The sequence below is a fragment of the Hevea brasiliensis genome, chromosome 17 (genome assembly GCF_030052815.1).
Source record: "Hevea brasiliensis isolate MT/VB/25A 57/8 chromosome 17, ASM3005281v1, whole genome shotgun sequence".
NCBI lineage: Eukaryota > Viridiplantae > Streptophyta > Magnoliopsida > Malpighiales > Euphorbiaceae > Hevea > Hevea brasiliensis.
The window spans coordinates 44885413-44912805 of record NC_079509.1 but is presented as its reverse complement, the minus strand read 5'-3'; the positions used below and the strand labels follow the sequence as shown (position 1 = coordinate 44912805).

The 27393-nt window shown below is 31.9% G+C and overlaps 1 long non-coding RNA gene across 2 annotated transcripts; it reads left to right on the top strand.

Moving 5' to 3' along the window:
• The first annotated feature begins 3022 nt into the window (after window positions 1-3022).
• Window positions 3023-6806, top strand: LOC110663781 (uncharacterized). 2 transcript variants are annotated; one of them, XR_009145710.1, is made up of 3 exons: window positions 3023-4489; window positions 5372-5823; window positions 5974-6806. It is a non-coding gene; the product is annotated as an uncharacterized LOC110663781 (long non-coding RNA). The 2 variants fall into 2 exon arrangements; XR_009145711.1 differs by lacking the exon at window positions 5974-6806 and having other exon boundaries at window positions 3023-3507; window positions 4445-4489; window positions 5372-5960.
• Window positions 6807-27393: the final 20587 nt, after the last annotated feature.

Genomic DNA, 27393 nt, shown 5'->3' with positions numbered 1-27393 from the left:
TCTCTGGAGTCTCAAAAATTATTTGATGAATTTTTCCTCAGGTCTAGGGCTCCTAGTTGCAAGAACCACAACTTCTCACTAGGTTACTCATCGCTAGGGCACCAGCTCATTTAACTTGGTTGTATTTTTTTAAAAAAATTTTTCCTAAATTTTTCTTATTAATATTTGAGTTAATTATGGTTCCTCACTTTAGTTTAAATATTTTTCCGGACGTTCTGGCTGTCCGGACCGACACTAGTCACCGGAACAGTAGAATGTACAGAGTTGCTACAGGGAGGGTGTTACACCTAGTCCAATAAAAATTATATAAACCAATGATTATCATTAAAAAATATATTAAATGCCATAAACTTCAAAAATGCATAAGCTGGTCTCCACGAATGTGAGCCATGTTTGCTTCTGCATCCTTTAGTGTAATATGACAAATTCCATAATTTTACTCAACCTATAAAATCTAATATATACAATGTCTTTAACAAATATACAACTAAGAAATACCAGTATATTATTTTGTAACACATATTTAGAACTATTATTTTTGTATAAAGTTTAGAGGTTCATATAGCTGTCCATAAATTTATGCATTTTAAGTAGCTTGAATTAGTATAAATATGTTCGAAAAAACTAAAAGATATAACTATGAAAAAGAAGCAAAAAAGGAAAAAAAAGTTACTAAGTTTAATGTTTCGTTTGTTTTACTGAAAATAACTTGTATATGGAAAATATTTTCCATGAAAAATATTTTTTATTATTTGGTTGTAATATTAAATTAATGATATGTATTTATTTAATGTATGTATAAGTGTATTCACATTTTAATAAGATTATCAAAGTTTAGAAAACGAAAAATAACTTCTTCTTTCGGAAAATAAAAGTCATTTTCCTTAAAAATGACTTAGCTTTCCCTTTGACCATAAAAATATTTTTTGTTGACCAAATTTTCTGAGTGCTCCAAATATCAGAAAATGTGGAAAATATTTTCTAGGAAAATATTTTCTATGAAACAAACGGAGCCTAACTAACGTGAAAAATTTTCCTTTTCCTTTCTAAATGATTAGGATATGATGCATTCTTAAATTCTAATAGCTATGGAAAAATAAATCAATTTCAAAATATTAGCAAAAAATAATCTATAGATTAGTTGAAAATTCAGAATAATTGGAATTTAGAATGATATCGTAATTACTGCATACTTCATTCTGTTGTTTTTGATTAGAACTTTAGAGCTTTGACTTCTTACAAGGATTTAAAGATGTATTTATAATTTATAAAGATGAAAGAAATCACTTGCTAATATATTTGACTATCCATGATGAAAGTTAGATTAAAAAAAAAAAAGATGAGGAAGAAAACTAATAGTAGGATGAGGTTTATGCAAGGAGATTAATTCTTGCTTAAGTGACTAGCGCATCTCATTACGTGTCAAGTCTCAACTCTGTGCAACTTATCCTCTAACTCATCATGTCTATTTATATAGTTTACCCTTTTTTTTTATGAGAAAATGCATCCAACCCAGCCCATAGTTTAGCTTGAAATTCATATTCTTTTGCAACGAAAAGTTCAATAACACGTCATTGCACTTCTGCCTCAATTAGAGCATTTAATATTAGCGTCATTTAGAATGTGATGAGGAGGATATTGCTCAATGAATTAACACCTTTGAGCAAAGGAGAACCTTCTCCCATGACTCTTAGGTACCTTTACTTTTTTGTCAAAAAACCATGTATAAGCCTTTGTTGTTCTCAGATTGTCAACACCATGTTCTTCCACTTGTGCATTATGTAAATCCAATAGTTTTTTGTATGTTTTCTATGCCTCCTTATCAACTCATTTCTCATTCCTTTTTCTACCTTTACTTAATGAAAAGTCTTAAATATTCTGAATCTTCAACATTTTCTTTAATAGTAGTACTTGCCGTAAATTGAAAATAAAACTTCTAGACCATTATAAATGAATAAGAATATCTTTTCATTCTGCATAAAATGAATTTTTTCAGTAAAATAACGGCCAATAAAAATAAAATTTTATAATTACATAGAAAGTATACTGACTATTATAGTTAGGAAGTTGATAATTACTGACAAACTCCAAATTAGTCGATAAAATTAAATGTTAATAAAACATTTTCAAAGTAACATAGAAAATTTACGCACTATTTTTTCTAGGTAAATTGTAATTACTGACTCATTCCAAATTAGTTGGCAAAATTAAAGGCCAATAAAAAGGTTCATAATTTCATAGAAAATATATTGATTATTTTACCTAGGCAGTTAGTAATTGAATACATCGACTATTTTATTTAGTAGTTGGTAATTACCGACTAATTTCAAAGCAGTCGATAAAATTAAAGACTAATAAAAATAAAATTTCATAATTACTTTGAAAATATACTAACTATTTTATCTAGGTAGTTAGTAATTATTGAGTAATTCCAAATTAGTTGGTAAAATTAAAATCCAATAAAAATAAAATTTTGTAATTTCATAGAAAATATATTAACTATTTAATTTAGGTAGTTGGTAATTACCGACTAATTTTAAATTAATTGGTAAAATTAAATGTCAATAAATAAAAATTTTTAATTACATAAAAAATATACTGACTATTTTATTAAGGTAGTTTGTAATTACTGAGTAATTCTAAATTAGTCGATAAAATAAAAAAGCTATTAAAAATAAAATTTTATAATTACATAGAAATATACAGACTATTATATCTAGGTAATTAGTAATTATTAAATAATTTTAAATTAATCGGTCAAATTAGAGGTTAAAAAAAATTTCATAATTATATGGAAAATATACTGACTATTTTATCTTGGTAGTTGGTAATTACCTATTAATTCCAAATTAATCGGTAGAATAAAAGGTTAATAAAAAAAATTTCACAATTTTATGTAACATATGCGGACAATTTTATCTAAGTAGTTCGTAATTATGGACTAATAGTTGGTAATTATCCAGGTCGTTGGTAATTATAATTTATAACCGACCATTTCCAAATTAGTCGGTAAAATTAACCTTTATCTCCGTTTTTGTATTTCGCTGCTCAAAATGAAAAAAAAGAAACGCGCACTACCCTACCTGAAATTTTAGCTAACTAAAAAATCAATAAAATTTTTTCGGGATGGTGCCCAGAAAACCGAAGCCACCTTTCTTTCCCTTTACCTCTCCCTCTAATTCTAGTGCTAAATTCAACCTTAAATCCATGAACATACCCCTTATTAACGTTTCTGTCCTTAAAGTCTAATTTCCTCTCCTGCCAACGTTGTTTTGGTGATCAATTGCTATCAGATTCCTATTTCTTTGCTTTCTTAGCTTCTATATTTCTTTTATGGTCTTTCAATGTTCAGTTGTGTTTCCATACACTAGAATGTAAACAGCAAGCATTCTACTATTCTTGGATATCTTCTATCTAGGGTTTACTTCATTTTTCATTGGTTGCTAAGAAATGGAGGAAAATGATTGAAATTTATTAATCAATCGGGCTTTATATCCGTTTGGAGATGTAAGTTTTATAAGTTTTTTTTGGGTAATATGGCCCTGCTTATGTGGCATTGAAGTTCTTGCTCTATTTATGAGTTGCATAGATTTTGATTTATGATGTGCTCATTAACATGTTGCTTGATTAATTTTTTCATATGTGCATCTTTTATTGGGTGCTTTTGAGTCCTTCAGATAACTATGGCTAGCAATTATCAAGTTAGGCTTGGCTTAGAGTTTAGTTGAGCATTTAAGATTCTAAATTGTTGATTTCCTTTTTCTTTTCCTTATATTCTCTTCAATAACCAGATGGGCTATAAGCAATGAATAGTTGATTTATGGGTGAGAGAATGGTACTTTTGCATGTACTATCTCAGGCAAAGTGATATAAGGTGTTGAATATGAGCCATGAAGGTGGGGAGAGCGAAAGGGTGCATGAAAAATCACAACATGCAAAGAGAAAATCTAGTTCAAGTGGTGATGAATTTGCCCAAGCAATTGCAAAGATTGTTGTAGCACAAATGTGTGAATTCTGGAACTGATATGTGCTACATCAGTGCCTCTGCTTAAAATAGACTAATTTCTTCTGGATAATCATCAAATCATTTAGAAGCATGTGAATTATGATTAATGCCGTTGTTTAAACGTGAGCAGGAAAGAATACATTTTCCAGTAACCCTTTCCAATCGAACGAAATTTTTATTTGTATTACTTCGTTATTAGATGGATAGCTCCAAATGAATTTATTACAGATTACATAGAGTTATAGAACCATTTCCAAATCATCTTTTTATTCATGCACAAGGCTATAGGTAATATTCATTTATATCTCTCACTAAAGAAGACTAATTTCTTAAACCAGAAGATTTCTGCATATAATGTGTGTTGTCCCCATCTTTTCTATTTTGGTGCTTTGAAATAAATGAAATCTAGTTGATAGTTCTTTTGACGTGCAAGGTTAGCTCTTTGTTGCCGAATCTTCTTTCTGGAAGCTGCCTCAAATGAAGGTATGCATTTGTATGAAGCATACCGGTGTGGGAAAATGATAGTTCCAAATCTGTTTGTTGATGCAAACCGATATGGGGAAATTCCTCCTAGTTTTATGGAACTCCTTATGTCTGGTAGTTAGCTATTTCTTATACCATTAGCAAGATACTTAACCCTCAAGATATCTACCTTAACTAGTCACATTTTGCCTCATTTACTGTTAATTTGTTGAACTTGTTATTCAACTTTAGCGGTAAATATATTCACTACCAGTTAACTTCGACTTAAATCAGGCGTTTGTTGCATAATTTTGGTGGAAATATTAAAATGTACGGCATATTAGATGTAATATCTTCAGGTCCAATTGATGCCTGTGTCAGTAAAAATTCAACCATGGCATGCTTAGGTCATGACATTTGAAGCATTTAAAATTGAACTCATTTACTTTCTCTACAGTCATCTATATAAAGATGTTCTTTTCTTATATCTTTCAGTTCATCTTGTGGCACAATATTTCCTATCTTTCGTAGACTCTAAAGTAGTTCCACTCATGTCAATTATAATTAATGTTGTATGTAGGTTGGTGTTGGCATGTGCATGGAAGAAACAGAGCATAATCCTGTGTTTGTGAGCTAATGTCTGAAATGGCATTTCACACTAAAAAAGTTTCAAGTTCTGTTAGTCTTAGTTCTCAAATTGCTATCAATGTTTAAATTTGTTTTTCATTAACCTTTAATATCAAATAACATATTCTCTCTCTCTCTCTCTCTCCACTTGTTTTGTTGATGTGAATGAAAACTTAAGATTGATTGCAGATATTGGTTTAATTCCAATTATGTGTTAGTGATAACCATAAGCTGCAGGTTAGTTTGTCACTCCTTGTTTACTGTTTTGTGTTACAGTGTCAACAGCCGTTACCACTAAATTATCTAGCATGGTTTCTTTGTCTCTGGATTTGCTTGTTCAGAGGCTGAAGGTGATGGCCTTTGTGGAGAATCAAGGCTTATAGCTTACAAAAAGTGCAATAATTTTCATGCATGGATACATAAAAGAAGTCAAAATCTCAAGCAAGATGGTGCCAGGTTTTTATTTTCGCTCTAAGTATGCACTTGTTTCTCATTGTTTCTCTCCCTCCCATTTTCTCAATGAAAAATCAATATTGAGCATTGTCATTATGCAAAAACATGGTTCATTTCCTTGTTTCTAGTGAGAAGAGAATAGTATATGCAGTGCTTATCTTTTAATTCTAGATAATTTACTTCCATAAGATTGCGAAGACTTTCATTAGGGACAAGATGGAGATGGATGGGTTGAGCAATCTTCTCACCCATTCTTCTTCGGATTATTGCAGAAGGTATATACCTGTGGTTGCTCTTTTTTACATGCAACTGGCGAGTACATTGTTAATTGTAGAATTGTAAAAGTGATTTTTTTAAAAAATTTTTAAAAATTGTTGAATTATACTTATTGTTTTTTTTTTATTTTTTATTTTTTTCCTGAGCAGGTTGATGCTCCCTCTACGTATGTTTGTGTAGATAGCAAGATATACGATGCCATTGAATGGTATATTTGTCAGGTAAAGTAATTTATTGCTTAATTCTTGAATTAAAACTTATTTGAAGATTTCTGTCAATCATCATAAATGAACATTATAGTAGATATAACTGTAAAGAAAAAAAGAAGATTCTTTTTGTACCCCCAATACATCTTTTTGGTTGAGACAGTAAAAGGCTATCTGAAATTGTTCTAAATATTGGCTGGCTTATTCATATCTGAAACTTCTTTCAGATATGTTGCATTGCTGACTATTATTCTCTTATTTTCCCCTTTTATTTAATTTTAAAGGGAAAGTAAGAGACAAATATATATACAGTTAATTAATTAGATACTTAATCATTATATTATAATATTTACTTGTTACCATATGTACTTGAAATGAATTTTCTTTCTACTTTTGAATTTGTTGATTTGGAGCACTAGTTACCTTAAGGACCGCTCTTGAGTTTTTGTCCCTACAATGGGAGCACCTGCTGCAATTCCACTTGAGATATACAATTGCCAAAAGCAATTTCAGGCAATGAACATCTCCAATCCTTGTGAGTAGTTGAAGGTTCATGGGAACGAATTAGAAGGAAAGGAACTTTCTTGGAGGTGAGAGTATTGGGTACATAGACGTTGTGACCTTTTTTTTTTTTTTTAGCGTATCGGTTCCAAGTGCATCCAGACGTTAGGCAAATAGGATTTGATAATTGAAAAGAAATTTTCATTTTTATGCAAGTGGATGGGAAAGCACCATGTATTAATATTTAATTTATAATATGCATTAATTATTTTTAATATTGGATTTTATTATTATTATTAATATTAGTATTTTTGTATTAATTTTTACATTCAATTTAATTATAAAATACTGCGAAATTTGAAAAATTAAAAAAAATAAATAAAAATCCCTACCATTGAATGTTGTAGGTAATTAATTAAATAAAAAAATATGGACTAAAATATGTAGTCGGTACTTATTTTTTTTAATTAAATACAATTAAAAAAATGCAAAATTTACCTACCATTCTTTTTATCCAGTTTTAAAATAATTTAAAATATGACTGACTAAAATCATGAGTTGGTATTTTTTTTTTTCCAAAATTAACAAATCAATAATTTACCAACTAAAAAAGTTTAGTCGATAATTATTGACTAAATTTTAGTTGATAAATAGTAGTTATTTGCTTTCCATGCCCACGATCTAGCAAAAAGATGTGCAAAATCCAGCAAGTGCATGGATGGTTAACAAGTAATATAGTAGTGAGTGAGCATCGTTCCCACAAAGAACTTGATAAGTACTAAACTAAACAACAATTATAACTATCTAGACTACTAATTATAGAGATGAGAATCTAAATTAAGTTATTGTAAACTAATAGAATAGAAGAAAGCTAAACAATTCAACTAAGGTAATTGATTAATAAAAGCAATTCCAGAATTAGAGGTTCACACTTCAACTATTATAGATCTAATCTCATTCATTCAACAAATTGGAAAGTTATTACTTTGAAGGAAATTAATCATAAACTATCTTAAGTCTTCTTTCAAGGTACTTAAGGTGTATCTTAATTAATCTGAACCCTACTTTCATGGTGATTAATCTCAATTAAGGCCTTTTAAGCTCTTTAATTAATTATAAATTCTACATAGAATCTCAGCCTATTTCTAGGTCAAAAACCCTAAGTCAATATCTTGACTTTCCAATATTAATGTTTACCTTTCAGTACTTCAATTAATATATAAAATCATGACTAAGTAGAGCTCTACACATAGCATGCAATAAGATTATAAGAAATTGAATCAAAGAACAAATTTCTAAATTTATTAAATAAAATCAATGTAGATTCATAACAGAATTGAAAGTGCTGCACCCTTAATTCTAGAACTAAGAAAACTACTCACTCATGGTGAGTTTAACAATCAATATAAAAATAAAAATAACAATGACAAAACATCTAAAGAAATAGAATAAAAAAACCCAGATAGAAGATTCTACAGCTTTGGACTTCTGAAACTTTGGCTGTAAATCTCTCCTAAGAATTTTGGTGCAAATATCTCTAAATTATAAAAAATCTAAAGTAGAATGTAAAAGATGCAATCCCTGCCTTGTTCCTAACTTTTTATATTTATATCTAGCATAAAAATCCTTAATTCAAAGTCTTAGATGCCTTAAAAGTCTTTCCGAGTCGAGCGAAATAGAGTTGGAGTCAAATTAGAGTCTGAATTGGAGTATTTTACACGAATTGTGCTTCATTACATGGGATAGGCCATGTAACTTTTTGGAGCTCTTGAAGCTTTCACAAATTGGGGCAGTAGAAGGTTGCACGGGCCAGGGACCATTGCACGGGTCCTTTTACATGGCCCATGTAATTGCTCTCTCTCAGCATACTCTTGACAGTCTGTTACATGGGGCAATGATGCCCAGTGTGTAACACCCTCACTTTAGCTAGTTCGTACATTCGACTGTTCCTGTGACCAATGTCTGTCCGGACAGCTAGAATGTCTGGAACTATATGTAAACTAGAGTGAGGAGTCATAAACAACCCAAATAATGGTAAGGAAAAATTTAGAAAAATTTAAGAAATAAAATACAATGAAGTTAAATGAGCCGGTGCTCTAGCGATGGGTGACCCTAATGGAAAGTTGCTGTCTTCACAGCTAGTAACCCTAAACCCGAGGGAAATCCCGCAAAATAATTTTTGGGACGTTAGAGAAGAGTTACGGTACCCTAGGTAGCATTAGAATTTCAAGAAAAGGTTAGGAGAATTTTTTAGATCGGTACAGACAGTTTTGACTCCTTAAGCCAAACGGAGGGCATTTTGGTCATTTTGTCTTCAGAGATGATTTTTGATCAACTTGTGCAATTAAATAAGTAATTTATATGACATAAAATATGAATTAATATTGGTGAAAAATTAATTAAAAATGAGTAAAATAAAGATTTATCAGGTACTAAAGAAAAAGGCAAACTGAAAACTCGGTAAGAGTGAAAATTCGGTTAATGAAATTTTGAAGTCCCACATTGACCAGGAATGAAATTTATTAGGTCATAAAAATAAATTAGTTTAATTAATGGAGATTATAAAAATTAAATATAATTAAATAAATAGTCAAACTAAAATGATTAGGAAATTTAAGGTAATTACAAAATTGCCATTCCACTTATTTACAAATTTGCCATTGAATATTTAATTAATATATAAATCACTTTTTGGGCAGAAAATTCAGGCACCTTCTTCATGTTTCCTGTCCATCCTTGCTCTCTCTCTCTCTTTTTTACATTTTCCTCCATTAACATCCAAAATAATGCTTGAATTCCTAGGTTTCTCATATGATTTCTTTAGGAAATCAATAGAAACCACAAAACTTAGCCTTGAAAAGAAGAGAGCACACAAGAAATCAAGAAAAATTCGAAACTTGGAAGAGCAAAAAATTCTGCCAAGAAGGGTTTACCAAGGGAAATTGAAGTTTGATTGAAGGGAAGGGTGCTTGAAGGTTGATTAAAGCTAGCACACAAGGTTAGTGCTATGAACTTCATTTAATTTTGAAGTTTGATAAAATTGGTTAGGATTCGATACATTTGGGAATTTTATTATCTATGTCTTATTTATTGCAATTCAGAAAATGTTATTGCTATTGGGATGTATGATTGTTGAAATATGTTGAGAAGATACTAAATGAGTTAAGGGAGTGTGGTGTTGTGTTTATGCAGGATTTTCTGGACCTTGAGTCTAGTGTGGTTTTTAGGCCATAAGTAGAATTGTGCAAGTCTAATTAGTGCAAGGCCAATTGGAGATGAAACTAGACACATAATGACATAACTTTCATGGAGAAACTCTGCCCAGAAAACCAAGTTAGAATGACTTAGAAATTGCCCCAATCCGGGTGACCAACAAGCTATCCCTGAAAAATGACCAAATGTCTGTTCATTTGGTCATAACTCACTGTATAAATGTCAAATTGATCTGAAATTTATATCAATGGAAAGCTTAGACAATTTAGAACAACTTTCATGAAGAACACAAAATTAAATTTTGAACCTAACCAATTGAAATTTCTAGCCCAAGTTAGGACACTAAATCTGGAAGAACCAAATTCTGCCAGAATTTCTGGACAAAACCAATCCAGCCAGTTATGGTTTTTAGACCATAACTTGAGTTACAAAACTCTAAATGGAGTGATTCAAAAAGGGAATTAAAGAAGATACATAAAGGAATAACTTTCATGAAGAAAGTTTTGTCAAAATTCTACTGTAGCAAGGTCCAATAAAACAGTAAACTTGGACCTCAAATTCTAAAAAATTGAAATAAAACCTAGGAGCCTAGGAATTGAGTTTGACAATTAATGTTAACAAAAATAAAATGCAAAATGTGGTATGTTGGTGAATTTAGGCTCAACAAATTTATTATAAATAAAAAAGTCAACCTTTGAATGAAAATGGTCAAATAAATAGTAACCACTAAATTATGTAAAGTAGAAAATCAAACTATAAGAACCATTGTAGTTATTAATATAGGATGTGATAGGTAAATTGTGAATGGTGAATTTGAGTGATACTAGGATTTAAGGAAAATTTAGCTAAATTTGAAATCCATGAAATATTCATGGATTACTTGAAAGATGAATGATAATTCACCTAAATCATGAGGAATAGATAGTTAGGGCTTATATGCCCATTACAAATAGAATTCATGATACATTAATAATACAATTGGAAATATGAAATTGTAATTCGTATAAGTGAATTGTCAAATGTATAAATGAAATGAAGTCAACATGAGGAATTATGTTTCATTATAATTAGAACAATAATAATGTCCTACCCAATAAGTGGCACATGAGAGGAATTAAGGTGAATTATGAATACTTGTTCTCATCATGAGGAAAAAGAGAAATTAAAATTAATACATAAAGAAGTTTGTATCTCAACTATATTGCTAGGAAAAATTTAATTTTCAGTTCTGGACCTCATAATATATTCATAATACAACTGGGAATATAAAATGTGAATTATATATATATGGACTATTAAATGTGAAAATGAGGCGAAATTATCACTAGGGCTTATGCCTCTTTTGTAACTAGAAATTAATACCTTACATAATTAATGGCATATGAGAAACAATAAGAATGTTTTGAGTACAATGGTATATGAGAACCATTGTTGTGAATTGTAATCAAAATAAAGGATCAAATGAATGTATAAATTTTGAAAAATGCATAAATTATGTATAATTGTGATTCAAAAAATTTATGTTCCCACTGGGAACAGAATTAAGTGATATAAATTGTAATTAAAACTTATAACGAATTAATGATATACTAATATATATTAACACTTAATGGTACTTATGTGCCTATGTATCGCCTAGACATGTGCGTCAGATTGGATAGATTGTCATGCCAATAGAATATTGTTTAGCAGTACTACGTAAGGCTTTATGCCCGTACTCATGGCTTTTATATCCGATTATACGTTATCATGGCTTTTTAGCCATACTGACTGCATACATGGTTGACGTTTTACGTCCCATGGTATGACGGCCTGAGGCATCGCGGTGTCCAGTGCCAATGACCCTTTATCCAGTTTAGTCAGCCTGTCATAGGTTACCTGGATAGTGTAAATTATTGAAATTATTTAAGAATATTAGTAATTAAAAACATTAGAAAGTGTTGAATGAAATGAGAAAAAAGATTAGCAATAGAAACATAACTGAATCAAGTAGTACAAATGAAATTTTCAGAATTGTAGGAATCGAAAATACAATACTCCTAGAATTAATCTGCATATCGAATATTATTATCGTATAAACTCAACACTTCCAAAGAGAGATATAATAGAATATAAGATAGTTGATATTAAAAATATCATACAAAACTTTAGTTGATACTCGAGGATCTAAATTATACTTTAGAATTATACTTAAAATTTTCTTTATTTGTATATATTATTTTCTTTGTTATATTATTGCACCACTAAGCAGGAAACTCTTAGCGTGATGGATTTGTTTCCTTCGAGTAGGTACTGAAGCTAAAACCTAGTGGACATTTGAATGGGATTTTTGGAGTCCAGATCTACAGAAGTATCAGAAGTGCTCAAGGTGGTCACCTCCTCAGCAATGTATGTAGATAGGGCTCACATTAGTCATTTTATGTATTTTGTATATTATAAATATTTCGTATATTGTAATGTAAACTAAGAATTTGTAAGTAATATTTATGTGATGTAAATTAATAAATTGATTAGTTCATATATAATTAATTTATATATTATGTAAATTGTGAATTTATTCAATTAGTATGCAAATTATGTAAATTAATGGAAATATGACAATTTTGATATGTGAATGGAGCATGAATGATAATTTATGGAAATGAATGTGAAATTGAATTCCATAGAGAATATTTGAACTGATGAGATAATTATGATTAGTATGGATAACATTTTATTTTGAAAATATTATTGAATTTTCAAACAGGTAAATCGTGAATCACGTCAAACGATAATAAAATAGGGAAAACTTCATTAGTTTCTCCATAAAATATGATTTATTTTAAAATATAACGAGTTCAAAATTATTAAAGAAATAAAGTAAGATAAGTAAGGGTGCTCCGGCACCAAGTGTGACATGCCTTGCTCGGCTACACTGTAGGCGGGTAAGGGGTGCCACATAGTGCACGACTTGTGCTTTTATCCTCAGTACAAAATTTTTCTTTTTGACCTCTGAACTTGTCTAAATGTGTTCTAGGCCTTGGGATTGTATGAAACACCTAATAAAACACATAAATTAAGAAATGAAGCCATAGTAACTCAAAATCCTAAAAAACAATGAAACTAATTAGAAATTATGCCATTAACTAACTAAATGCTCATGAAATGCAGTAAAATGTATCTTAAAATACATATATAATACAAGTGCATCAAATACCTCCAAACTCAAACATTTCCTTATTCTAAAGCAAATTGAAACTTAAAAAACACTTCATGGTTCTTTGCTTTCCTAGAATTACAACCAAAACTCAATTTTTGCATGCAATTTAATTCTCAACAGCCACATTCCAATTTCCTTCCTTCAAGTCATAAAAGAATTAATGAGTGCTTGTTAGAAATTCATCTCCCTCATAAAGTGTCAACCAATCATTCTAATTTCAAGACTATTAATACATCACAATGAAATTGTCTCACTAAGATAGATTCAAGAAACAATCACTAACTTAAAATGCCTCTATCATGAATGATTGTATATAAGATGAAGGAGTATATCCCTAATCCCGTAGGCATATCTCAATTTTCTATCTCCACTAATGTAACATACATTTTTTAAAGATCAAAAAGGTCTTTTATAAAGTTGTAATGGGGCTATAGGGTGATAAATGTGACTACCAATGAAAAAGGACTTAAGGAATGCAAAATATGAGAAGAAATATCTTGCAAAAGCTTAATGCACATTAAATTTTCACTTTCCTCCTTGCACATGGAGAAAAGAAGCCTTTTTACAATTTTAAATCTTAATGCCTAGTATGCTTCTCTTTTGTGTTTTAATGGGGACTTTTGCATTTAAATTGACTTTTGTTTATGCCTTTTGTCCCATTTTGGTGCCTACCCCAAACTCATTCTTTTTACTAGGTTGGAAGTGCATTTTTTCTTTTTTCTCTTTTTTTTTCTTTTTCTTTTTATAGCATACTTGTGCCAAGTCTACATTCACTACTTCCTCTTTCTTACTTCATACCCAATGTGCTTTTCACTTTGCATTTGACTCTTCTCATAAGGTTAGGATACATGTTTGGGCTATGAGCTAGATTAATATTGCAGGTTAGCAAAGAACATATAAAGGTAAAATATAGGCTCAAATTAGCTACAAGGGATAATTTAGACTAAGGATGGCTAAGGCTTTTAATGAGGTTAGTAACAAAAGATGCCTAAATCATCTCTTTCTCAAGTGCATGCTAGGATTTCACTTTGATAGGTCAAAGAAATCTGTTCTAGGGTTGGTGAGGCTTACCTAAGCTTGTTCATATTCTAAGAATTTTCTTCTAGCTTTGCAAGTTCAATGTGACAGACTGATAATTATGAATTAGTTTAATTAGTCTTACTCCATTTAGAAGATAAATTTTTCATAAGTAAGTCATTAAGACATTTAGCCTATCCGGTACATTCAATCCATTAACTCATAAGAGAACAATTATTTGCTAATTAGAATTTTAGTTATATTTCTAAGGAAAGTTTGAAATTTTGAAAAGTTTTTGAAATTTTGATACACAAGTATAATAAAGGCATGAAAAGGTAATGCAAATGCCAAAATCAACTAAAATGAAAAAAAAATTGCAAGAAATTGCATATAGACCCCCAAACTCACATTTGACATTATCCTTAATGGCAATATGATATAATATGCAAGCATTATATTCACAAGTACACGGGCCATGTAAGTAGACCCATGTAAAACTCCAAGGCCCATGTAACCTACTACCCCTATCCGAGAGGAAGCCAACATGCTCCAGTAACTTACACGCCCCAGGCCGTGTAATGACACACGAGCCATGTACTACATTTCAGCAACATTCTAAATCTGATTCCAACTCTTATTTTGGCACACCAACTAGACTTCTAATGCCTTTGGGACTCTAAAGCTTAACCCCACGACACCCAATATAAAGAAGAGCCAACATAAAATGAAGGGGTGGCTTTTTAGAGAGCTTTTTGCAGGAGACACACACACACAAAAAGGGAGAGTTTTGAAAGAAGCCTTCTTAAGGAACCTTATCCATCTTGAAGAAGGATTACATCAGTGCCAAGGATGGACTTCGCAGCCAAAGTTTCATAAGATCACAGCTACAAAATCTTCCCTCAGTTCTTTTGTTCTTATTCTTCAGATTGGTTTTACATGTGCCTTTATTTTTACTTCATTATGTTTGTCAAACTTACCATGAGTGAGTAACTCCTTAAATTCTGGAATTAAGAAAGTAGTATTCTTGACTTTTGTTATGGATATATATTGAGTTTTATTCTTTGATTCAATATCTTGTGCTCTTATTGCATGTTATGTATTGGTACCCACTTAGTCATGATCTAAGATACTAATTGATGAACTGAGAGGTGAAGGTTAGTATTGGAAAATCAAGATTTTGAACCTTAAAAGTCTGACCTAGAGATAGGCTAATAACCTTTGTGGAATTCTAAGAATTAATCATAGATTTCAAAGGGTTTTGATTAGGACTAATCACCAATGAAAGTAGGATTTAGCTCTAATTGAAATACACCTTAGATACCTTGAGAGAGGATCTAGGATACTTTAGGATTAATTTCCATCAAAGAAATAAACACTTAATCCACTGATAAAGCAAGATTAAAACTATAACAAGGTTAAGGTGTGAAATTTGAAATTCCAAAATTGTTCACATAATTAGAATTCTCCTTAAGATTTTAAATTTACTCTCTTTGATTCTTAATAGTCACTCTTTCTTAGTTAGAATTTTCTCTCACAACTATTGGTAGTTTAAATAGTTAAGATTGTTGTGTAGTTTAGTACTTACGTCTTTAACTCCTTGTGAAAACGATACTCTACTCATCACTTTATTACTTGTTAGCGATCCGTGCACTTGCGGTGGTTATAAAACCAAGCAAACAAGTTTTTGGCACCGTTGCGGGGGAGTTTAGTAATATTAGATGATAGGCAATTTAGCTGATTTAAACATTTATTTCTTTTGTTATTGTAATTTGACTTTTTCTTCTTTCAGGTGCAAAAAATTAGTACATGACCAAATCAACTAAACTTGAAGAAGAATTGCTAGAATTGAATCCTGAAATAGACAAAACTTTGAGAACCATCAGGAGAGGAAGAAGAAATCAAGAGCCAAAACCCAAACCTGCAGTTGTAGAAGGTCCAGTTATGGCTGATAATAACAATAATAGGCAAAGATCCTTGAGAGACTATAGAGCCCCTAATATTCAAGGATAACAGTCTAGCATCACTAGGCTTATAATCGATGCCAATAATTTTAAACTTAAACCAGCATGGCTCCAGATGATCCAGCAAACTTAGTTTGGAGGCTCACCTATGGAGGATCCACACTATCACCTATAATGCTTCCTCGCTCTGTGCGATACCTTCAAGATGAATGGAGTCTTTGATCAAGCCATTCGACTCTGAGCATTCCCATTCTCATTAAGAGATAAAGTAAGGAAGTGCCTGCTCTCCCAACTAGCTGGTACTTTCACTAATTGGGAAGGTTTCTCACAAGCCTTCCTAGCAAGGTACTTCCCACCTACAAAAATAGCAAAACTGATGTTAGAACTTGAAGGGCATTTTGGGAAGCGTGGTTAGGGCCTTAGAGGTTGAATTTCAAAAATTTTCTAGGATTTCATGCAAATATATAAATGTATTATGATCCTAGCCAACAACTAATGCCTTAAAGTATGTCAAAACACTCTTTTAACATGTATTTGATATTCATTTGCCATCAAGGACTGTTGATTAACTATTAATCAAAATCAAACCCTAGCTTTAATAGGGATTGAAGGAGACTAACCTCAGAGGCATTGAATCACACTTCTTACTCCCTTAGGTAGTCTCCAAGAGCTCCACTTGTAGCTCTTCTAGCTTGTCCACCACAAGTTACCACCAAGGTCACCTTTGACAAACCAAATCGTCTCTTAGGTGTTTGCCAACCACTAATTGTTAGGGTGTTTGCTTTAGGTGATATTTAATTGGATGTATCTTGGCTAGAAACCCTTTTTAGTGATTTTGATTCAAAGGAAAACAAGTTTTTTCTTGTGAATCCATAGAAGAAAAACAAAAGAAGAGAGAAGTCCCTTTTGTTGCCATCCAAGGTGAGAGAGGAAGAAGAAGATTGAATTTTCTTCTTATCTTCCATTTATATACAAGAGACAAAAACATTAAATAGTTGCCACATGTCATCATGCAATTCAATCTTGCTTTGAAGTTGTCTTAACCTCATTAATCCACTTGTCAAGACAAGATTAAATCATCTAAATGTCATCTTCTATCACATAGAAGACAAATAGCACACATCAATAGGTGCCACGTGTCACCATCTCATGGTGCCACGTGTCACCATGTAAAATTACTATTTTGCCCTTGTATTAAATTTTCAGTTCTCAACCCAAAATAGTAATTTCTCTCTCTATTTAATTTATATCACATATAAATCAATTAATCAATTAATCTCCATTAATTAATTTCACTATTAAATTCATATTTAAACTCTTTAAATATAAATTGAACTTTTAGCATACATCCATTATTCAAGATTTAGTTTTAAGTCATGCTAGGGACTTTGCAATCTTATTGCAAACTAAATTAATTAATTAATTAATTAAACTTTTTAATTAATTAATTAAATCATAATTAACTTGGTGATTAACTTGTATAGGTGTATGACTTACTAGGCTCATTACTAACTGGTAATGAGAAATGATATTAACTCTTAATATCATTAGAACTCTTCCATTCCACAAATGATTTCCCCAAATCATTTTAGGCGTCTCATAGACCATGGTTGACACCTAGCATAGCATGCCATGGCCACCCAATTAGCAATAAGAAATATCTTAAAATGAACCTTTAATCATACATGATCATGTACTAAAATCCTTCTGTATTATGTCCCAATCCCATTAAGGGTCATGGTTGAGTCAAAACCCTTATTGTGGAATCTTATGCACTCATTTGAAATCTGATTCTTGACATATAAGACTTTACCATCAGGAAACACTTTTTCTGACAAAGCCATCTGTCCTGGCCAGGAACTTAATCTTGTCAAGAATAGTTCCAATCCGCATAGGACTTTTAACCCTGTTGACTCAAGGCTACGGATCCCTTATTGACTGAACACCTGTCCCAACATATGACCAATTTGAGCCAACACACACTGAAATATCCATACACAATACAAATATATAAGTGGTATCAAACTCAAACTAGCCATATAAGAGACAACTGTGTCATCTCAGGTCTGAGGATTATATACACTAGTATGACACAGATAACATTTTATTGACTCGAGTAAATGCCATGTTTATATTATCTGTACATCACAAGTTCGACCTTCTTATCTCATAAGTGCCCACTGTATCTCTCCTGATATCTCATATCAGATGGCATGAGACTGACCATTCCATATATATCAGTATCTCATACTGATGAATGGAGATAAAAAGAGGTGACAGCTCTTTGGATATAATGTGCCCACCAAAATATCCTTCAGCTGCAAACTCTGATTTATAGCAAATATTCCTTATATTCTGTCACTCATATTCTTATATCATAAGAATAGAATATATAATATATTGCTAATGGACAATTTCAAATAAATATGTTATTAAATATACACAACATTTAAATGAAATGTTTGTCGCCATTAAAATATTTATAATGTTACTTACAAGTTACAAGATCAGTGCATGCTCTAGGGCACACATTACTAACAATCTCCCACTTGGCCTAGAGCCATTCACCACAGTATCTAAGACCCATCTTCTTAAGATGTTTGTCTAATTGTTACTGTGTCATGGCCTTGGTCAGTGGATTAGCCAGGTTATCAGCAGAAGCTACTTTCTGCATGGCAATATTGCCTCTTCCAACTATCTCTCTGATAATATGAAATTGCCACTCTATGTGTTTGGATCATTGGTGAGACCTTGGCTCCATTGCCAGAGCAATGGCTCCATTGTTGTCACAGTAGAGAGGAATTGCTAACTCAATGGAATGAACTTCTTGATTTAAACAGCCTCTTTTTCAGCATCACATGCAGTAACATATTCGGCTTCTGTGGTATAGTCTTCTGTAGTCGTCTATTTGAAACTTTTCTAATAGACAGTAGCTCCATTACACAAAAATACATACCCAAAGATAGACTTTGTCACACCCTACTCTCCCGTAAGATGTAATATGATCCCGTAGTACACCTAATGAATTAGCGTACTTCGCCTACCGATAACTTATTAGATATACTACAAGGGATTTTAAAACAATTTTCGTGAAATTTAAATCATTGATTAAAATATGGTGTTATAAAATTTTTTTCAAAATTTTGGCAAAGTGCCGGCTATGTTTTGAGAAAACAGTTCTTTAAACCTGAAAAGGAAAAACACTCTTAATATGTTTTCTCAAATACAACTCCATGAAACTTCATTTCATCTCACAATTCATTCTCAATAATCAATCATTTCATTTTCAAACCAACCTCATCATAAAAGAAACATTTCATTGATTATAAGACTAAAAAATTAATATTACAAAACTATTCAAGTAAATGAAATCTCAAATTTATATTTACAATAATTTACATTTAATTACATACTAAAATATTTTACAAGAGTTTTTATACAACTGCTCAAATAATTTACATACATATTATTACATGCATACTTCAAAACCTGTGTACGTGGGTATACCTGAAGCTGATCTGAATGTCTCTTCAAAGAAGCTTACTCGATTGCTCTATGCTCTTTTCACCTGCGACAGCATATACAGCTATCGCTGAGTGGTGAACTCAGTAGTGCACAACTATAACTTAAAACATAGTTCAATATACCTTAGCAAAATTACAGTAAATAATTTAGAAATCAGGATTCTCATCAAATTCCAAAAATCAAATTATTCATTGCCAATAACATAAATCATTTGTATGAAATGACTTTGATCGTGAAATTCAATTTATCAAATCACATTCAAACATTTTAGGTAATTCGAACAAAATCAATTATACATAAATCATAATTGAAATCACAATTCTTTACTATTCAAAACCATTCTTTATCTCGAAAACCATTCTTTATGTAACATCCTCACTTTAGCTAGTCCGTACAGTCTACTGTTCCAATGACCAATGTCGATCCAGGCAGCTAGAATGTTTGAAATTATAATTAGACTAAAGTGGGGAGTTATAAAGAAACTAAATAATGCTCATAAAAATCAAGGAAAAATTTTTAGAAAAGAAATACACTAAGATTAAACGAGCCGAAACCCCAGTGATGAGTAACCCGAAGAGAAAGTGATGGTGAAGGTCGTTAGCAATCCTAGACCCGAGGGAAAAATTATAAAATAATTTTTGGGACTCAAAAGAAGGGTCATTGAGATTCTTATGGCATTAGAATGCCAAGAAAATGCTTAGAAAAATTTTTCTATCGGTACACACAATTTTGGCTCGCTAAGCCAAACGGAGGGCATTTTGGTCATTTCATCTTCAGAGATGATTTTTGGCCAACTTGTCCAGTTAAATAAATAATTTATATGACATGAAATGTGAATAAATATTGTTAAAAATTTAATTGAAATCAAATAGACAAGAAAAGGATAGAAAATGAAAGAAAATGGAATTTTGACATCATAATGATGTCATTAAAATTCTCCCACCCAATCCAATGTTGTCACATGGCATAAGTTTATTTAAAAAGACTAAATGGGCAAAAAAATGAAGAAAAAAAAATCAGAACTCTCTCAACCCTTCTTCCTTGCCGTCACCCTCTCCCTCCATAGCCACCATTATCAAGCTTTTTAAAGCTTGATTTTCATGGCTTTTACCCAACTAAACCCTATATTCCCAATACAAAAAATTATTCTTACATCTTGGTGAGTCTTTTGGGAGCAAAAAGAAAAGAAAAAGAAGAACCCTAGCAAGTGGGAATTTCACTCCATTAGAGGTTTGTGACCTAACCTTGATTTTCTCTTTAAATTCATGTTATAGGACTATGAATGAATGCAAATTACAAAAAAATTTATTAAATATCATGTGTATGCCCATCCTATATTTTCGGCAGCCTTGGTTGAGATAGTTGAGTTAGGCTTTGGGATGAAAATGAGACTTTAATCATGTGATGATGAAATTAGGTTATAATGGTCAATTGTTGACCATTTGGCTGTGTGTGAATAAAAAATGAAGTGGTTTGTGTAGTGAGAATTGAGTTTGGTGTGGCTGCCCTTGGTGACATGCAGGAGTGAGCATGAGTCTAGCAGGTTTGGGCAGCAATAACTAGAATTGTAGAGGTTCAATTGGTGCAAGGCCAATTGGACATGAAACTAGACACATAATGGCACAACTTTGGTGAAGAAACCATGCCCAAAAAGCTAAACCAAGTTGACCTAAAGATTGCCCTAATTTGGGTGACCTGCATTCTGCCTGGGCAAAATGACTAAATGAACAGTGTTCAGTCATTTGGTCATAACTCAGTGTAGAAAGGTCCAATTAACCTAAATTTTTACCAGCAACAAGCTGAGATATAGACCTACAACTTTCATGAAGAAATCTAACCCAAATTATGACCATAACATATTCAAAAGGTGACCTGCAGTCCCTGCTCCTAATACTATAGATTTGGTCAGTCCAGAAATTCTAGAAAAATTATAATCCGGCCAGTTGTGGTTTTTGGGCCATAACTTGAGCTAAAAGACTCGAAATAGAGTGATTCAAAAAAAGAAATGCAACTAGACAAAATAAGGAACAACTTTCATGTTGATCATTCTGCTAAATTCCCACTGGAAAAATGACTAATGGAACAGTAAACACAAAGCTTGAAAACTGAAAATTTTGAACAATTAATATTAAGCTTAGAAATGGTATTGGCAACCAATACCAATAATTTTAAAATGCAAAATGTGGTATGTTGGGAGTATTAAAACCAATGTACCTATGGTCCATATAAAAGTCAGCATTTTGTTGACTAATGAATTGAATAGTAACACTAAAACTTGAATTTCAAGAATTGTGAAACTTAAAAGTGTAATATGTCCTAGTATAACTAGCAAGATTGGTTTGGATAGGTTGACATGCCAATAGGGTTCTGTTAGTAGTACTGCATATGGCTTCATGCCATTCTGTATTTGATGGCCTCCCATGCCATTCTGTGACATAATAGCCTTTGGCTATGTTATTTGAGTTGTTATACTTGGGTTTTATCCCTGATAATTATTGCAGCTTATTAGCTATTCTGTTGCACACCGGGAGACACAATGTGACCTATAGTGTGATGGTCTGAGGTACTTAGTACCCAGTGCCAATTTACCCATTTATCCAGTCCAGTCGACTAGTATGGGTTACTCAGGAGATGATAATGAATCTTACAAATTTTTAATTAAATTATATTGCAATAAATACCAGGAATTAAGTCTACCAAAAATGTAAACATACATTCTGCATATTTATATTATTTTAGTTATTTTATTTTATTTTATTTTATATTGTCACCACTAAGCAAAATTGCTTAACGCGTCGCTTTTTCCACGCACAGGTACTGGAGACATAGCTGGGGAGCCCAGCAGACATCAGACCGAGTGAACTTTCAGAGCTGCATACTGAGTCCAGAGTCACCTCACATCTGCAGTGCACTTGGTAGGACATTAGGACTATGGGTGGCATTTTGTATTTTGCATTTTTTATTAGTTTTGATTGTAATTACAAACTTTTGAACTTATGTGATAATGTAAAGATATGAAATTTCATGTTATTGAAATTTTCTGTATATTATGTTGGAAAAATGAAATGTTGAGAAATATTTATGAATGTGCTTCAAGTGAGGATGTGAACAAAACAAAAAATCTGAAAATAGTATTGAGATTTTGAGATTAAGTTGGGATGTGTGTATAATGGAGTTCTAGATTTGGAAATTATATTGGAAGTGTCTTTTAAACAGGTCCAGAAGAACTGTTTTTCCAATTTATAGCTGGCACTTTGCCTGATTTTCTATAAAAATTATGAAAAAATTCAGATTTATCAAAAATTGTAAATAAATGAATTAAAAGGGATAAATTGTAATTGAAATATGAATTGGTGCTTTGGGACACTGAGTGGCATATCTTGCTCGGCTACACTGTAGACGGGTAAGGGGTGTCACACTTTATCTCACTAACTATGCAAGACTAATCCGGAAGGGCCATCTTCGGGGTGATTCTAACTCCCTATGGTTGGGGAGGTCGAATCGGATTCTAACTCCCTATGGTCGGGGAGGTCAAATCATCGTGCATAGTACACATCACAATAATGAAACTTCTGAAAGGGCCATAACATAAAAAACTTAGATCTAACCTCTAATAAGAGGAGAATCTAAGCCTGTGCACGTACCATGGTAATCAAAACACAACCAACTCCATTGTCTTCTCAACTAATGAGAGAGACGGGTAATAACCTAGTCAAGCATCTATAGTGAGATATAAAACAATATCACAATCCTTTTAGTGAGCATAAATCATAATACAATTCGATTCAAAGTCAATTCCAATATCCAATAATTTTTATGATCATCACAATTCAAATAATAAATTTGCATTTTTCCATGCAAATTACCCATCACAATTCAAAACATGTTCTATCACAATTTTCCAAAATATAATTTATTCAATCCGCAACAATGCTTAATACTTGTGGAAATACCATTTCACAAAGCTAAATTCATACATACTATAACAATTTCAATAATCATTGAATTAAATCCAATGCTTGTTAAACATAATACTAAAGAAAAATATGTCATTTAATCTTATGAAATATTCAGAACAAAATCAGTTAAAAACTAGTTGTGCACAAACCTCTGATAAATGCCTCTTGGCTTTGACTCAGTGTTTCCTTCCCCTTCCCTGAGTCTTTGCTAACTGGAACATACAATTTGAAGTGTTTTAGTACTTATTTAAACCGTCTCTAAAAATAAGGCTTAATATTAATTTATTGAATTTTATTATTTCCTTAGTCAACCTAAGATGTTGACCCTCGATGCATTCTAGGTGAATTAGGTTTAATGTTACCAATATGTCACATTTTGTAGCCCTTTAGTATTGGTATATGTTACCAATTTCATTTTCAAATATATTGCATTTTATTGCAATTTGCCAGATTTCGGTATACTAATTTTACCTAGCCGGATGACCTAGTTTTCTCGATTTTCGGGTTTCAGTCCAAACTACAAACTTGTAGGTCTATGTCTTATTGCATGAGGGGCAAAATTTCTAGTCATTCTGAGTTGTGTAGACTAAGTTATGGTCAATTTACCAATACTGGACAGAATGTACCAAAATGATAACTTTAGGTCATTTTTAGGTCACTTCTGGTTCGGCCAGTTTTTGGACCTGAATTTTTGCAAGCTATTTGGCTTGGTTCTGGCCATTCTGGGCTTTGGTGTCTTCATAAGAATTGTAGATATATGTCTAAACTATTCATGGTAAAAATTTGAGGTCATTTGGACCTGTTTTGAGTGAGTTATGGCCAAAACACTAACTACTGCCCAAATGGTCAATTTTCAGGCTTTCAAGTCACTAATCCGGATTTGGTCTTTTTTCAAGTCACCTTCTAGGCAGAATTTTGGTAAGCTTCCTTCATGAAAGTTGGCACATTTTGTGCCTAGTTTCACCTTCAATTGGTCTCATACCAATTAGAGTTACACACTTAAGGTTCTAAGCCAAAATACACACTGCCCTATTACACACTTCTCATCACTTACCAATTACATATTCAACACTTACCAACTTACTTTCTTCATGCCAATTCTGGTTTGCACCTTACCATCAACACCTTTAAAAACACATTTTTGGTCATTTTGGACAGCTTGTAACCATTCTCAATAAGCACACTATAATATAGAATTTTTCAAAGTCCATTTACATCATTTAACCACATGAACATACCCCATTTACATACCCAATTCCAAACCATTATACACATATCCATGCTGCCATCAATAACAACATCTTAAACAACCATAAACAAGTAAAAATAAGCTACATATACTGAATTTCCATGGCTGTCAAAATGTACATCAAACTTCAAAAATTCTTCCATAAATCAAGTACCCACAACCTTGGTTACACTTTTAATGAAACAAGAATTGATAACACTCACTCACCACTTTTGAAGTTCTTCAAAACCTCACCCAAACTTCTTCTTTTTGCTGCCAATGTTTTCCCCAAGCTGAGTATGCAAGGTTTAATGAAGGATTTATGGTGAAAGGAAGCTTGAATCATGGATGCATGGGTGTGGATGTGAGTTTGGCCATAGAGTCTCCCATGGAGTTCATTTCGGCCACTCTTCCAAAGGTTGAAGATGACAGAATTTTCTGTCCAAAGGTTAATTAAAGGTCCACTTAAGTGATGTTAGTGGAGCACTAATTGATTAAAAATCTATTTTAATGTTAAACTTTCCAATTTTTGCAATTTGGCCACCACACTTTCACTATTTACATAATGTATCTCATTTTAATTTTTCATGGTATTTTCAAAGTTTAATATCATTTATTTTTAATGGAAATTTAGGTCAAAAGACAACTCGGGGTGTCAAATGACCACAATGCCCCTATTCGGGTTGCATTCCCGATTTTTCGGTAACACTGAGTTTTGTCATTTTCTCGATTTCTCATTTTTCTTTGTACTAATTAATTAATTTTTCTTTGATATTTCTAATGACATTTATACTTCAATAGATGTTTATTTAAGTTTTAAAAATATTTTTCAGGGTTACCCGTGATCCAGGGCTAGTCAACGGTCCATGCCGCAACTTCCTAGTGCGGTTACCCATCGCTATGGTTTTCGGCTGGTTTAACTTGGTTATATTTCATTGCTATAATTTTTCCTTTGTTTTTCTTATATTTTCTTTTCTTGTATTTCATTATTTTATGTCTCCTCACCCATATCTAAGTGTAGTTCTAGGCATCCTAGCTGCCCAGACAGACACTGTCACTGGAACAGTAGAACGCACTACCGAACATAAGGATGTTACAGACTTTCTATCATCAATATCTGATTGGAAATCAGAATTTGTAAATCCTTCTAGTTGAAGTTCACCTCCTCCATATATCAAGAATAAATCCTTAGTCCTTCTCAAGTACTTAAGGATTTTCTTGATAGCTATCCAGTGTTCCAAACCTGGATTGGATTGAAACCTGCTAGTCACACAAACAGCGTAGGCAATATCAGGCCAAGTACACAGTGTTAGTAGTATGCCCTAGAGCATATCATTTAGTATGTATCTTGTACATATTTTTATTAATAAAAGGCATTTCCACTTTTCCATTTACATAATATATTTATGTGTAATAGAAAAGGTCCATTGATATTTTGTTAGAAATACTATTCTTAAGTTGTTAAGAATATGAGTAACAGTGTTTCTAGCACAAAGTATCATAAATAGGTTCACAATTGAGGACCCTTCACAATAAGGACATGACTTATCTAGAAAGACTGTATTCATGTTTGTTCCCAAGTTATTTATATGAGATATAAATAAGATGGAATGGTGAGTCTCATGCCATATGACAAACATGATAGGCACTTATAAATGATAAGTAGTTCGAACCAGCGACATTTATGAAAAGCACATAGAGTTTACTCTTGTCAATGTATTGTCATAAATCATATCAGTGCATATAATTTTTAGACCTGAGATAGCACAATTATCTTGTATATAGGTAGTTTGAGTTTTATACTGCTTTCATACTTGTACTGTGTATGGGTATATGGGCATGTGTTGGCTCCTACTAGTTTTATATGGAGGTAGGTGTTGATCAAGATGGAATCTGTTCCTTTAAGTAAATAGAGATAAAATCCTATGTTCATTTAATTGTTCTTAATGTTTCAAGTTCCTGGCCAGGACAGATAGATTTAATTAGAAAAGAGTTTCTGATGAGAAAATCTTTTTAATCAAGAACTGGAATTAAAAGAGAACATAATATTCATAGCAAATGGAGTTTGACATAAACCATGACTCCAGCTTGAGTTGGGATTTTGTAATAGAGAGATTCTAGTGCATGGTAACATATGATTATAGGTTCATTTAAGGTAAACCTTATTACTAATTGGGTAGCCATGGCATGCTATGCTAGGTGTTAACCATGGTCTATGAGGTGCATAAAATGGTTTAGAGAAATCATTTATGGTGAGAAAGAGTTCTGATGATATTAAGAGTTGATATCATAGCTCATTGCCAATTAATGATAAGCCTAGTAAGTCACACAAATACACAAGTAATCACTAAATTAAATATGATTTAATTAATTAATTAAAGAGTTTAATTGATTAATTAAATAGGTTTGGTTTGCAATTAGATTGTAAAGTCCCTAGCATGACTTGAAACTAAATCTAGGTTATTGGATGTATAGTATAAGTTAAATTTATATGTAAAGTGTTTAAATATGAATTTAATTTATAAGAAATTAATTAAAATAGATTAATTAATTAATTTATATTTGATATAAATTGATTAGAAGAAGAGAAATAATTATTTTGGGTTGAGAACTCAAAATTAAGACACGGTGGCATTTTGGTCATGTCACAGGGTGACATGTGGCACCACGAGATGGTGACACATGGCACTACACATAAGCTTGCCAAATATCTTTTAATCATGTAAGATGATTAAAATTAAGATTAAATATAGGTTTAAC